The sequence below is a fragment of the Notothenia rossii genome (assembly GCF_949606895.1).
Source record: "Notothenia rossii genome assembly, chromosome: 6".
NCBI lineage: Eukaryota > Metazoa > Chordata > Actinopteri > Perciformes > Nototheniidae > Notothenia > Notothenia rossii.
Genome location: NC_136909.1, coordinates 81,212,348 through 81,225,498, shown reverse-complemented (window position 1 = coordinate 81,225,498; position 13,151 = coordinate 81,212,348). Strand labels below are relative to the sequence as shown.

At 37.7% G+C, this 13,151-nt stretch overlaps 1 long non-coding RNA gene across 2 annotated transcripts; it reads left to right on the top strand.

Annotated features, from left to right (window-relative positions):
• The first annotated feature begins 916 nt into the window (after positions 1 to 916).
• LOC307042307 lies at positions 917 to 4,776 on the top strand. 2 transcript variants are annotated; one of them, XR_013809070.1, is made up of 4 exons: positions 917 to 1,059; positions 1,554 to 1,914; positions 2,418 to 2,558; positions 2,703 to 4,776. It is a non-coding gene; the product is annotated as an uncharacterized lncRNA (long non-coding RNA). The 2 variants fall into 2 exon arrangements; XR_013809071.1 differs by having other exon boundaries at positions 1,554 to 2,558.
• The last annotated feature ends 8,375 nt before the right edge of the window (positions 4,777 to 13,151 follow it).

Below are 13,151 nucleotides of genomic sequence, written 5' to 3'. Positions count from 1 at the left end.
AGGTGTGTAGTCGGGGAGGGTGCACAACTGATTGCAGCAGGTGAGTGGAGGTTGAGCCGGGAGCCAGGAGTGACAGCCACCACGCCCACACAAACAACACAGACAGGGAGAAACAAACAAACACAAAGGAGACGGCTGGAACAGTACAGCCACCACAGCGTTACCTAATGCAACTCCACACTACGTCTTACGGTGCCGTGTACCGGAGGGGAGAGAGAGAGAGCAGCGAAGGGGGGGCGGGGAGAGAGAAGTAATACGGTTTCCTGATAAAGCTGTGGAGAGTATGTGCTGCAGGGAGGTGGATGCACAACGCACCCAGGAACGAACGCAAAAACACAAGCTCACCATGATTACAAATGGTGAAATGCAATGTAAAATTACTGAAAAAATACCAGCTCACTAAATCACAACCGCTCAAACCAACTACAAACTACTACCGCGGATTGGGCAGAGAACGAGTCCAAGAAAGTTAACTCCCCCATGTGACGTAATATGAATCGTTTGACGTATGACGTTAAAAAAAAGCAGTTTTTAGTAGCAGAGCTCAAAACGGCTCCCTTTCCTCTGAATTCCTGCCCTTATGTCTTGTAAAACATATCAAATAAATCCTGAATTAACATTTTTAATTGTAATTTTCAGGCAAGGTTAAGCATAAATGTAGTAAAAAAAAAAACCTGCAAGTTGCTCTTTAAGGCTGAGCACTACATACACAAACAATATAAATTATTTGAAACTAAAATAGAAACAATATTGATACACAATATGCAATTTAGGACAACATGATTTCGACAATTCTTCATGAAAACATTTAAATGAGTGTGATTAGATAAATCCCCTGTCCATCTAAAGTGGTTGTAAAGCAAGGCTAAGCCAATCAAAGTTTAGACCCGCCCCGTGTCTGCCCGTCTACCAGGAAGTGAGATGCGCTGTTTATCCTTTTGGGACGATGACTCAGTAGCACTGTGGATTTTGATTGTAGTTATTTGGACAACTTTTGACATAGATTGACAGACTTTGCTACTTTTCTCCAAGATAATTGCCTCTTATATGATACCCTTGGTGAGTTGCATGAGAAAATACGGATGTTAAATATGTATTTTAATGAAATTATCGATGCTAAATTAGCCGCGGCTAACCGTTGCTAACGCGTTAGCCTAGCGTGTATCCGTGTTGCTTTAATGTGTGCGGAGCGCTGGTTTTGGCGGTGGTCTTCACGTTGCTTTGCCGCCTGTTGTGGCATATTGAAGGGGCATTGACCACAGCTTAGTCTGTTATTTGTTATGGAATATGAGCAAAGTGGAGCTAACTGTGGCTGGTTATAGGTTGGCCGAAAATGAGTTTAGTACACTTTGTTTAAATAATAACATGTGTGACAGATGTGTAAAATAAGCTGACTGATAATTTTTGTATTTAAAATTGTTTCTTTAATAGGATAATTGTAGGAATATGTTCAGTGTACTTTGTTGATTTGATTAAGATACAGAGAAGTGCTGTTTCAATTTGCATTTAAATCATTGTATAAGCATTCATTTGACTCTTGGCCTTGTTGTCAGGTCGGGTCTTTTTTGTGTGTGATGTGAAGGACATTTTCTGGATTCTTTGACTGGAAAGTGCCCTCATCTCTACGGAAAAGGATTAGGGCCACATACATTTTTTTTGTTCGGAGAAAAAAAGTCTGAATTCTGATTTTAATCTCAGAATTCTGACTTTAATCTCAGAATTCAGACTTTTTTTCTCAGAAAAAAAAAAAAAGTCAGTATTCTGACTTTAAAGTCAGAAATACCGGTAATTGTAGAGAACCAGATTCAGTGAGAGACTTACACATTGCAGTAGGCAACAATGGAGGACGTGAGTGAATTTATGCGCGCCAGAGGGGTCCAAGAGGAAACCATATTGCAAATGGAAGAACAAAAGGTGAGTTATAAATATGTAAAAACAACTAAAAATTCACATCTAATTCAGTAAATAACAGTTTAGTTTGTTGACACGCAAGTTTGTGCTTGTTGGAACAGTGATGACTAAACGAGAGCAACAGCCTGGTGGTTTTCATGTTTCTGTAGAGATTTCATTAAGTGTACTTAACAAGGCAGCTAGCAGAAGGCTATTAACAAATGATCCAAATCTCAAACATCATCTCGTCTAGAATGGAGTAAGGCAGTTGTGGTTGTGGGAAAAATGATAATGTGAAAAAATACACATTTTATGAAACAAGTTAGTGAGGTTAACAGTAAGAGTGTTTAACACTTTCTGGCTTTAAATTAAAGGTAGGATTTTTGTTCCTGCATATAAAGTGTTCCTGATAAATAAGATCAGTACTCCGTAATGGACACTTTTACTGAGCATATACTGTGTAAAATATGAAGAAGAGTCTTAACCTTACAATATTTAAACAATGTATTTTCTCTTCTTCTTTGCAGATTAAAAGCAACGTTATTGCCTGATGTACAATTCAACTTCAACTGCCATATTACAACCCCTCCTACGAAGGAGCACAACAATGCCCGCAGGGCAGGATTTGGATGACTTAATAATTTAAACTATACTTCAGATTAATAAAGGTAGTGTGAGTAATAATAATATTATAATTCACTATGTTCGTGGACATTGCAGCAACCTCAGCCTCCATCTAGACAGGTAGAAGTTATGTCCGAAAGCTTCTTAAGACATGTCGTCTACATTTACTGTGCTTTTTTTCTATGCAGGATGAACTTGATGAAGTGGTCAACACCTGGAATCCCCACAAAATCAGACCAAGATCAACTGATGACACAACATCTGGTCGGCCAGTGATTATGTACTCATTCCCAGAGTTGCACAGTGCTGAGGATAGACTCAAACCTATTGCCATGGAAGAGGTCAATTTTTGTATGGAAGAGTGTACTCCCAAAGACCAGTTTCCATGCGATAAAACAGTTTTTGAACTGTGTTGTCTACTCATGGCGGAAAACGGATGGGATGATCCAGCAGATCCATTTGCTGCAGCTGATCTATACATCCTGTTACGAGATGAAATACGACGACAAGTATTTGATCAAGGGTACATGTAGCGTACATGTCATTATGCAAAACACAAAATATTGTTCAGAACAAAACTTTAAGTATAAGTTAAAAAACTTTAAAAATAAGTAATTATTTAGTCAAATGTATCAATACAAATCATAGTCAATGGTATTTCATGTATTCCTTAAAGGTTTGTCTCTCAGAAACACTATTTTCATTTTTCTTTACAGCTTTTCAACAGTTTTTTTTAATAGTACTGTATGTATGGGCCACATCTTTGTTACATTTTTCTACATTGTATACACAAATAGTTTACTATTTGTTACACAATGGTAACAACTGATTGCTAATTTTCACTCAGTTGCCAGATTCTTTCATGTGCGCTCTAACAGCAGTAAGAGGCCAGTCATTAATTTTGTCATGTAGTTTGCTGCAACTGAGACGGCCTTGCTTAGACTGGGCAAACTTCCTCCTTTAAGAAAGGATAACAACGCCATGCGCTGACATACAAAACCTGCTAGTGCCATGTATTAGTGAATACAAATATAACTTTAGAATGACTTATTGATTGCCACATATGCATACAATAATTAACATGTTATTTTTCAGCATAACTCCATTGTTTTTACAAAGAAATGTCTAATCACATTCTTGCAAAAGTGTAAGCATAAATTGAATGATTTAACCTATAGATGCATCTTTCACACCTTTTTGCAAAACACATTAATTAAATGGATCAGATTGTCTTTATGCAGTAACACATTTTATTTATTTATTTCAGTTACTTTGAGTATTTCAAAAATGTGGTTACATTTATGTATTCTCGAAACTCAATGTAGCCGTAATAACTTAAGGTGAACAGACTTTGGGAAGCTTGGTTGTGAGTTCATACTAATAGGAGCACACTTTATCCAATGCAGATACAATGAGTATGTCAGTGCAGTATTCATCATATGTTGGCAGTATTGATATACATCAGTCTTTTAACTGTATTCACCATAACATTGCAACCTAGTTTTGAATTTCTTTTTTTGACTTTAAGACAATAAAGGATAACATTTCTCGACAATTAAATACAAATTTAATATGTAAAAAAGGCATCAAGAATTCAAAGCATACATAAACAGAATTTTAAATGGTAGTGTTCTTAATTAGCAATTTTATTTTATCATTGTTTTTAATGCCAAATGACTAATTACTTTTCACACATTAGTGTCAAATATGAATTACGATAAGATATTTTAGAAAAGTCTTGAACAACTATTGCAAAGCTTATTTATTCAATCACTTTATACCCATAAGAATAGGGAACTTTATCAACATTCAATCGAAGACCTGAATACAAATGTGGTGTAAGAAAATACATTTGATTCACAATGTAACTTTAACTTACATTTCAATGTTAAAAGTAACATTTAACAAAACATGAGAATTCCGCACAAGGATGACCGGAAAGTTACAACCCTTTTGCATTGCTTTTTTTTTAAATTATTGGTTGATCCACAAGATGTGAAATATAGAAACAGAACAAATATCTGCCTGCATTGTGCCAGTGCAATAACAATTATTAAAGTATTGTTGCACACAACAATGCCTGCAAAACAGATGTTGAGACTTAATACAACTTACCTTCAGGATGTCTTTCCGTATCAAAGCAATACTTGCAATCTTAGTAAAAAGCAAACAATTGTAATCATAACTTCTCATAACTAAGATAACTGGTAGAAGACTAGTTCAGTCTGTTTGTATGCACGTGTGTGTGTGTGTGTGTGTGTGTGTGTGGAAAGTGTGTGTGTGGAAAGTGTGTGTGTGTGTGTGTGTGTGGAAAGTGTGTGTATGTGTATCTACTTGTTTAAAAGAGCCAACCAGTCCACCACTTGAAACTCTAACAAGACATTTGGAATCAAGGAAATGTGACACCTGAGGAAACATTTGATCAAAAAACATTTTAAGCATTATTTTAAGATGATGTCTTAATTACTTTTGACACTAGTATAAAATATGTTCTAAATAAACAAGTATGCTTTGAACAAGGCACTTGCTTTGCAACTTTATATTCCAGTCAATGGTCAGATAAGGGGTTAGCTACACTTTCATGCTTTTACACAAGTCATTCACCTGGGCAAGTGGCATATCATTTTACAATTTACACAAAAAGTAAGAGGGAGCAAACAGTACATTGTATTTTAAAACTGTTTGTTTCCATATAAGAATAATGAAGCATGCCACAGTTCTTGTTTGAATCCTTAACACTAGAACCGCCAACGGGGTCAATTGGACCCAGAGCTGTTTTTTATTGTATGTAACTTTTTTTCAATAACATATTAAAGTCTCCCAGTCCGTGACTTTTCCTGAAAGTGTGTTATGTAGCACCCTATGTTGTTAAAAATTGTCAATATGAAGTCAGATACAAGAAATCGGCAAAATAATTGCCGTTTATACCTATTTCCGCCAAGCGGGTCATATTGACCCCACCCCTTTTCGCGCTATTGATTTTGCGTGTAAACAAACATGACGTGTTGCTATAGCAACGCCTTTTGTCTACTGCAGTTCCTTATAGATTGAGAGATAGATTGATTGAGAAAGAGAGACAGATTGATAGCGACAGTGTGTAGTGAAGGAGCGCGCTCCCGCTCACGGGAGACTGCTCGCGCTGTGCTCCGCAGCTGTTTGCTTTTCACCCAACAACGACAACCGCCTCACGAAACCCTATGTTGTACCGTTAATAAACGAAACAATTTAACAAAATTGCTTATCAAAATACCAATACCACAGGACAATTTTTCTTTTTAAAGCAATACTTTTACTTTAAAAGTCAATGCATTCTAATGAACTGTCAATTTGACCCCGGTGGTGGTTCTAGTGTTAAACATCTTAGCAGCATTAAAAGGTCTTGAATTACATGAACAAATTACATTTCTGTCCAGTCAGGTTTGTGTTGTGCAACTGGAGAATAATAGTCAATATGCAAGTTTGTTGTAGTTTGTGAACACACCACCAAGTTTGTGTAGTGAAAGATGGGCTCCCTTCTGGCCGGCTGGAAATCTCTATAACTATTAAAGGTCCTGGTGAAGTGCTTCTTTTAGGTCCCAAATATATACAGTATCTATAGCACACCATTACTTGCAATTCCGCACAACTACTTCAAACATGAAAAACTCTTAACAGTTTGGATTGGTTGGGTAATTGTTGTTGGAGTCTAAACAATGCCCATAACCCACACATTGCTCTCAAGAACTGCATTGCACTGAATGGAAATCTGGGAAGTTCTCATAGCTGTCAGCTATGTGCAGAATATTCCCACATGTGTGCGCAATCGGTCTTCTTGTGAACTCTGTCATTTTCTCAAATCTCACGTAGATCCTGTCTGTCACGATGAGATCAGATCCTGTGCAGAACCGTAGAAACTTCTGAAGTTTACTCTCATCTAGCTCTGATGAATCTTTTCAGATGATTTGCTACCTCCTTTTTGGTTTGTAGTCAAATCAACATCAAATTTCACTAGTTTGCAGACTTTTTGTGGTGGGTTGCAGGTCAGACAACAACTTAGTCAGTGCCTCTGGACTGAGGTCGAAATGTTCATGGTTAATCTCCCTCCAGCAGTCAATAACGAACATCAGTTTTTGGACCATCTCTTTGTGGGCAATTTCTTCAATTATGTTAGGCAGATTCTCTGCGCTGACTTTCCTTCTACAGCCATAGCTGTCGAGAACCACCAAAAGGTCATCAGTGTCAACTGCAGTGAAATCAGTCAGCGCTTGCATCAAAACTTCACTTTCTTGGCTGCTCACAAGTTGGATAAAATATGCTTTGAGGTCACTGTACACATTATCAAACAGCACCTGTTCAAGGAAAGGCAGTGCAAGTTTGTTTAGGAAATATTCACAATCTTGGTAACCTTTCAAAAGGATTCTTCCAATTGCCTTCCATGTTTCAGCAGGAAAATCATGGCAAATGAAGGGCACTTTAACTGTTGTCCCAAGTGTGCATCTCTAATATAATTATTGTCAGAAGCATCTGAGAACATCCCTCAGTACCCAATAACAACTGCCTGCTTCTTCCTTGTTGTCTGGGAGAATGCGCCTCACATTCAATGATTTGTTTAAAATATCTGCATCAGAAAAGGCAGTAATCATGTCAGCTAGGGTGTTTGCATGATGTACAATGATTGTTAGTTGTTTCTCTGCCTCAAGTGGACTGGCGGGGACAGGAACATTCTCTAATATGAGTGTGTCGTCTTCATCTTCCTCGATGCCAAAATGAGGACCAAAGGTGATTTCAGGATCACTAGAAATGTCTAGTGAATGCTGTGTGTCGTCCAAAACAATGACATCTGTGTAGTCGTCATTTTCACCCGAGACAAGTTGAAACTCAGATGTCTCTTCAACTGTGTCACTGCGTTTGCAGAAGGTTCTGGCTTTGTGGCAATGTAAAATCGCAACATTGTCATTTGCACAGTTTTGTAAATTGTGCTAATTGAAGGGCACATTTCAGCTGTAAGGCAGTTTTGTTTAAGATCCCACACCTCAAAGTCGAACTCTGATTCAGCTCCTTTAGGTGATGTTCCATCAGGAAAAAATAGTGTATTTCCTGTTTCAAGGATTTCATTCAAACCAGCATTAGTCGATTTTTCTAGTGCCATCTCCTTGTTTTGCCCTTACTTGTTTGGTTGTGTTAGGCTGGATTCACAATGACACTATTTCAATATTTTCTTGTGGCTTTCAGCTTCTTTGTCTTTTTTTGTTTTGTTTCTGTACCTGATGCGTTTCCTTGAGAACTTTCCGATCTCAGTGCCATTTTTTCCCTCAGTCTTTCATAACGTCCTTTTATTCGCTTTGATGTGGGCTTTTTACTTCTACAATAATTAAAGATGGCAATTCGGTCTCCGTAGGAGGGGATGTATTTTTGAAGAGTGGCATCATCCATAAAACCAATGACGTCGCTATCAATCTGCAAGAAGAAATAAAAGAAAACACAATCAAGTTTGTGCACATTGTATAACTATTGTCAACCCTTGCACATCGTTGTATATAGATATATACTATTTTGCCATTTTGCATACCAAATCAGTCCTGTTCAGAATATTAATCCTTAAAAAGCCAGTTTTTGCCGTCACTTTGTTAGAAAAACACAAACTACTAGTTTCCCTGTTTACCCTAAAGTTTATAACCTTCACATAAGTATAACCCTTAAAAGTGTTTTTAACTTGTTCCAAGAGGCACATAAATATGATTGTGGACATCAGTTCGATGCGTAACATTCTTTTAAGACCAGAGTAGTTACACTCAGTAACGTTAACGTTAGAGACTGACATGATACGCAGCAACACATACTAGATACAATTACCAACATTGTTCTGCTGTTTTAATCCCCTTCAGACAGTACAGCAGGATTCATATTCATATGGTGATAATTCTGTGATTTTGGGGTAAAAGGACAATGGCCCAAACCCTGTGGTAACAATGGAAGACATAGCCAGAGCATATAAGCTAATGTGCTTGCTGCTAGCTCATCAATGTCTGCATTTCACATTCTAACTTTAATCTCAGAATTCGTTTTTTTTTCTCAAATCCTCCCAATTTTTTTTGAATGTGGCCCTAATCCTCTTCCGTACCTCTCTGCTGGTGTACTGTGGCGGATTTTAGTCCGGCGAGCTACCCATCGAGCTACCCATCGACCTACCCATCGACCTATCTAAAGGAAGAGAACTATTACAGTTACCCACAACGGCGGTAGGACAAGAACTTGTGCATCTTTTCCTCTTCACAAGTTGAGAGCCAAGAACTGATTATTATATATATGTATATATATATATATATATATATATGATTATTGATTGTTTGATACTATGTTGAATATGTTATAACCAAGCGGCAAAGTCTGGGGAAGAGCCGGGACGCCAATATGGAAGTGCCACACACTGCAGTTCATCTAGTGGCCAGTAGGAGCAGTCTGCAGAAGAGAGGAATTTCCATAGTTAATATTAAAATGCCCAACTTTACAGCAGAAATAAACATGTTTACATCGTGGTTTCAAAAACCATATTCTCTGTATAGTTATATCCCCCCTTCATGAATATCGATTGGGGGGGTGAATTTTTTCTCAACTCATCTGTTTAATTAATATTAAGCCTTAAAGTTATGCATATAATAGGGCGTGGTCACATTGAGTGACAGCTCTGTCAAGTGACTGCTGCTGTTAGCTTCTTGTCTCTGCTAGCTGGTCCATGAAGCTACAGGGACTCAGCCTCCTCAGTTAATTCAGGGAACACAATTTGAAGCTGGCCGTGGTTGTTTGTTCTTCATGCTTATATATTGGACTATTGTGACTCGCTCTGCGGTTAAAACAGACGGTGAATGAATGCGGTTTTGCGGTAAGTGAAATTTGAGTACTTTATTTATGTGTTAATGATTTTAATCAGCTACGTAATGAATGTTAAGGCTTGGGCTAGCGTGTAAGCGAGTGGTAGCTATATCGGTACTAACAATGCTAATAGTAGCATCCAAGTTAAAATCATAGACTATATACAGTGGGGCAAAAAAGTATTTAGTCAGCCACCAATTGTGCAAGTTCTCCCAGTTAAAAAGATGAGAGGCCTGTAATTTTCATCCTAAGTATACCTCAACTATGAGAGACAAAATGAGGGGAAACAATACAGAAAATCACTGTCTGATTTTTAAATAATTTATTTGCAAATTATGGTGGAAAATAAGTATTTGGTCACCTACAAACAAACAAGATTTCTGGCTCTCACAGACCTGTAACTTCTTCTTTAAGAGCCTCCTCTGTCCTCCACTTGTTAACTGTATTAATGGCACCTGTTTGAACTCGTTATCAGTATAAAAGACACCTGTCCACAACCTCAAACAGTCACACTCCAAACTCCACTATGGCCAAGACCAAAGAGCTGTCAAAGGACACCAGAAACAAAATTGTAGACCTGCACCAGGCTGGGAAGACTGAATCTGCAATAGGTAAGCAGCTTGGTGTGAAGAAATCAACTGTGGGAGCAATTATTAGAAAATGGAAGACATACAAGACCACTGATAATCTCCCTCGATCTGGGGCTCCACGCAAGATCTCACCCTGTGGGGTCAAAATGATCACAAGAACGGTGAGCAAAAATCCCAGAACCACACGGGGGGACCTAGTCAATGACCTGCAGAGAGCTGGGACCAAAGTAACAAAGGCTACCATCCGTAACACACTACGCCGCCAAGGACTCAAATCCTGCAGTGCCAGACGTGTCCCCCTGCTTAAGCCAGTACATGTCCAGGCCCGTCTGAAGTTTGCTAGAGAGCATTTAGATGATCCAGAAGAGGATTGGGAGAATGTCATATGGTCAGATGAAACCAAAATAGAACTTTTTGGTAAAAACTCAACTAGACGTGTTTGGAGGAGAAAGAATGCTGAGTTGCATCCAAAGAACACCATACCTACTGTGAAACATGGGGGTGGAAACATCATGCTTTGGGGCTGTTTTTCTGCAAAGGGACCAGGACGACTGATCCGTGTAAAGGAAAGAATGAATGGGGCCATGTATCGTGAGATTTTGAGTGACAACCTCCTTCCATCAGCAAGGGCATTGAAGATGAAACGTGGCTGGGTCTTTCAGCATGACAATGATCCCAATATTGAGATGAACTTTTGTTATTGACCAAATACTTATTTTCCACCATAATTTGCAAAGAAATTCTTTAAAAATCAGACAATGTGATGTTGTCTTTTTTTTTTCTTCTCATTTTGTCTCTCATAGTTGAGGTATACCTAGGATGAAAATTAAAGGCCTCTCATCTTTTTAAGTGGGAAAATTTGCACAATTGGTGGCTGACTAAATACTTTTTTGCCCCACTGTATATAAAGGTTAAAACGAAATAGACAAGTGTTAAGCATAAAGTGGGATAATACTGTACAACTGCTTCTGTTTTGAGGTTGATAAAATAAGGTCATCCTTGTAACTTAGAGAGATATTTTATTATGTAGGTAGGAACTGTATGCATCGCTAAGGTTAATTTAAATTGGCTATGCTCAAGTATGTAGACAAGCTAATGTTGAAGTAGTGTATGTGAAATCAACCTCACAATAAGATGTGTGTATATTACAAATAATAATGTCATATTTCAAGATGATTACTTAGATATTACAATATGGTTGGTTGAGCTGGAGTTCATTATTGAGCTTACATGTTAACGTCACAGTCATCTGAAGAACTAACCCAAAACTTGTTTTTATTAATTGCATTACCAAATGGGTATCAAATAAAAAGTAAACATTGGTAACACAACTTCCAAAGTTACAGTAAAATAAAAAGGACCCTGACTCAGACAATACACAATCAAACATATTCAACAGAAGATAATCAGTTATATTGTTTGTACACATGGTACTTTACATATATATATCTGTTTGTTTAAGGTGTCCAGGTGATGCAGACAGGCTGGACCAGAGAGTGAGAGATAGAACTGGACTCCTCACAGCAGTGAACTTCAGCACAGGTGCAAAGACTCTATTTTTCATACTGTACAAAGAATCAAGAAATATATTGGTTTAAATAAAATGAAGTATTGACTTGAACACACTGATATACATACCATTAAACAATACTAAATACTAGATCGCCTAGACATCAGTTAAGTTGAGGGTTTTTTCCATGCAAAAAGTTACATTTAGATGTTAACAAGCAATATGATTTTGTCAGCTTTCTAATTTAATGTATTGAAGGCAAGGATATTTAACACACTGCTACGATTTATCTCAATATTGTCTGAAAAAACGTGGTAAAAGTTATTCTTTCAGTGAGACAACAGAACAAGCTTCTACAGTTGCACTACGTTTTGATAACAGTTAAATATTATTTTGATAATAACATATATTTCAATATTGATGAACTTCATACTGTTCATTCATAATCTGATTGTCTTTGTAGCTCTGTTGGAAAAAAAAATCATTACAATTACAAAATAATTATATCTAAAGTCCCTAAAAACACAAACACACCGCTTTCATAAATAACACACTTGTTCTGCAATAATAAGTTTTATGTTTCCTGTCATTTTTGTTAGGAAAGGACATGCCTCAAAGACACTACTCAACATTTTCTCCTTCTCTGAGGGTCAAGAAGAACATCCAAGAGGAACATTAAAAGCTGATGTTATGAGATTTTAAGACCAGTACAGGACATTCACTAAGAAACTACTTTTATTGTGAAAACAGTCAGCTGATCGAATGCAGCTATTTCCACATCTACACTCCATCAGCTGATTATTTCTATTTGCCTCACTTTATGAGCTTCACATCACTTGTGCCTTGTACCGCAGAGTTTGCAACGTCACAAATAAATGGGGCCAATCTTCAGTCAGATGTGAATGTGTAATCTAAAATTGTCAGTAAGAATAATGGAAGAAAGGAGTGCAAATACAATTTTATTGAAATGTGAACCAAAACTTAATCACATGTTTTAAATAAAAAGCACATATGGACAGAAGGTGTAAACCTATTAAATGTATAAGTAAACACATTTAGTCAAATAAAGTGACAGACTAGGCCTGTGCAGTTGGTATCAGCTCCTCCATCAGGCCTGGCCCTCCTCGCTGAGGAAAGACCCTCAGTCCTCTCCAAACCAACAGACAGGACGTCCATCACATGGAGGCTTCTCCCTGAAGTCTCAGCAGCTCTCTGGACACCACGCTGTCTCAATCCGTCCACACTGAATATGAGAGGGGGAAAATGAAAAGAATAAATGCTTTAGACAATAAGAGATATAAAGTTGACAGTTGAGTTGCTTAGTTTTTTTAGTACACTGGTATGTTCTTAAGGAGAAAACTAGTTGCTAAAACAATACATGTTAGTGTACCTTGTTAGCTAATGTTAGCTAGCTGACATTAACGTTAAATATTGCACTCATATTACTCACTGAAACCTTGTAAAGCCGGTCCCGCATGCTGGCTCTTACAGAACCGACTAACTCCCCTTTCGTGTATGTACAGCTCTCAACATGCCCAGACTTGTAGTGATTTTCACCTCGTTTTATACTTTTTCGCCTCATTCTGAAAGAAACAGGTGAAATTTGCTAACGTGACGGATATCTTTGTGATGGTGACGCGTATTGTGCGAGACCAGAGACCTGTAGTTCACTGAGCGGTTTCACAAAA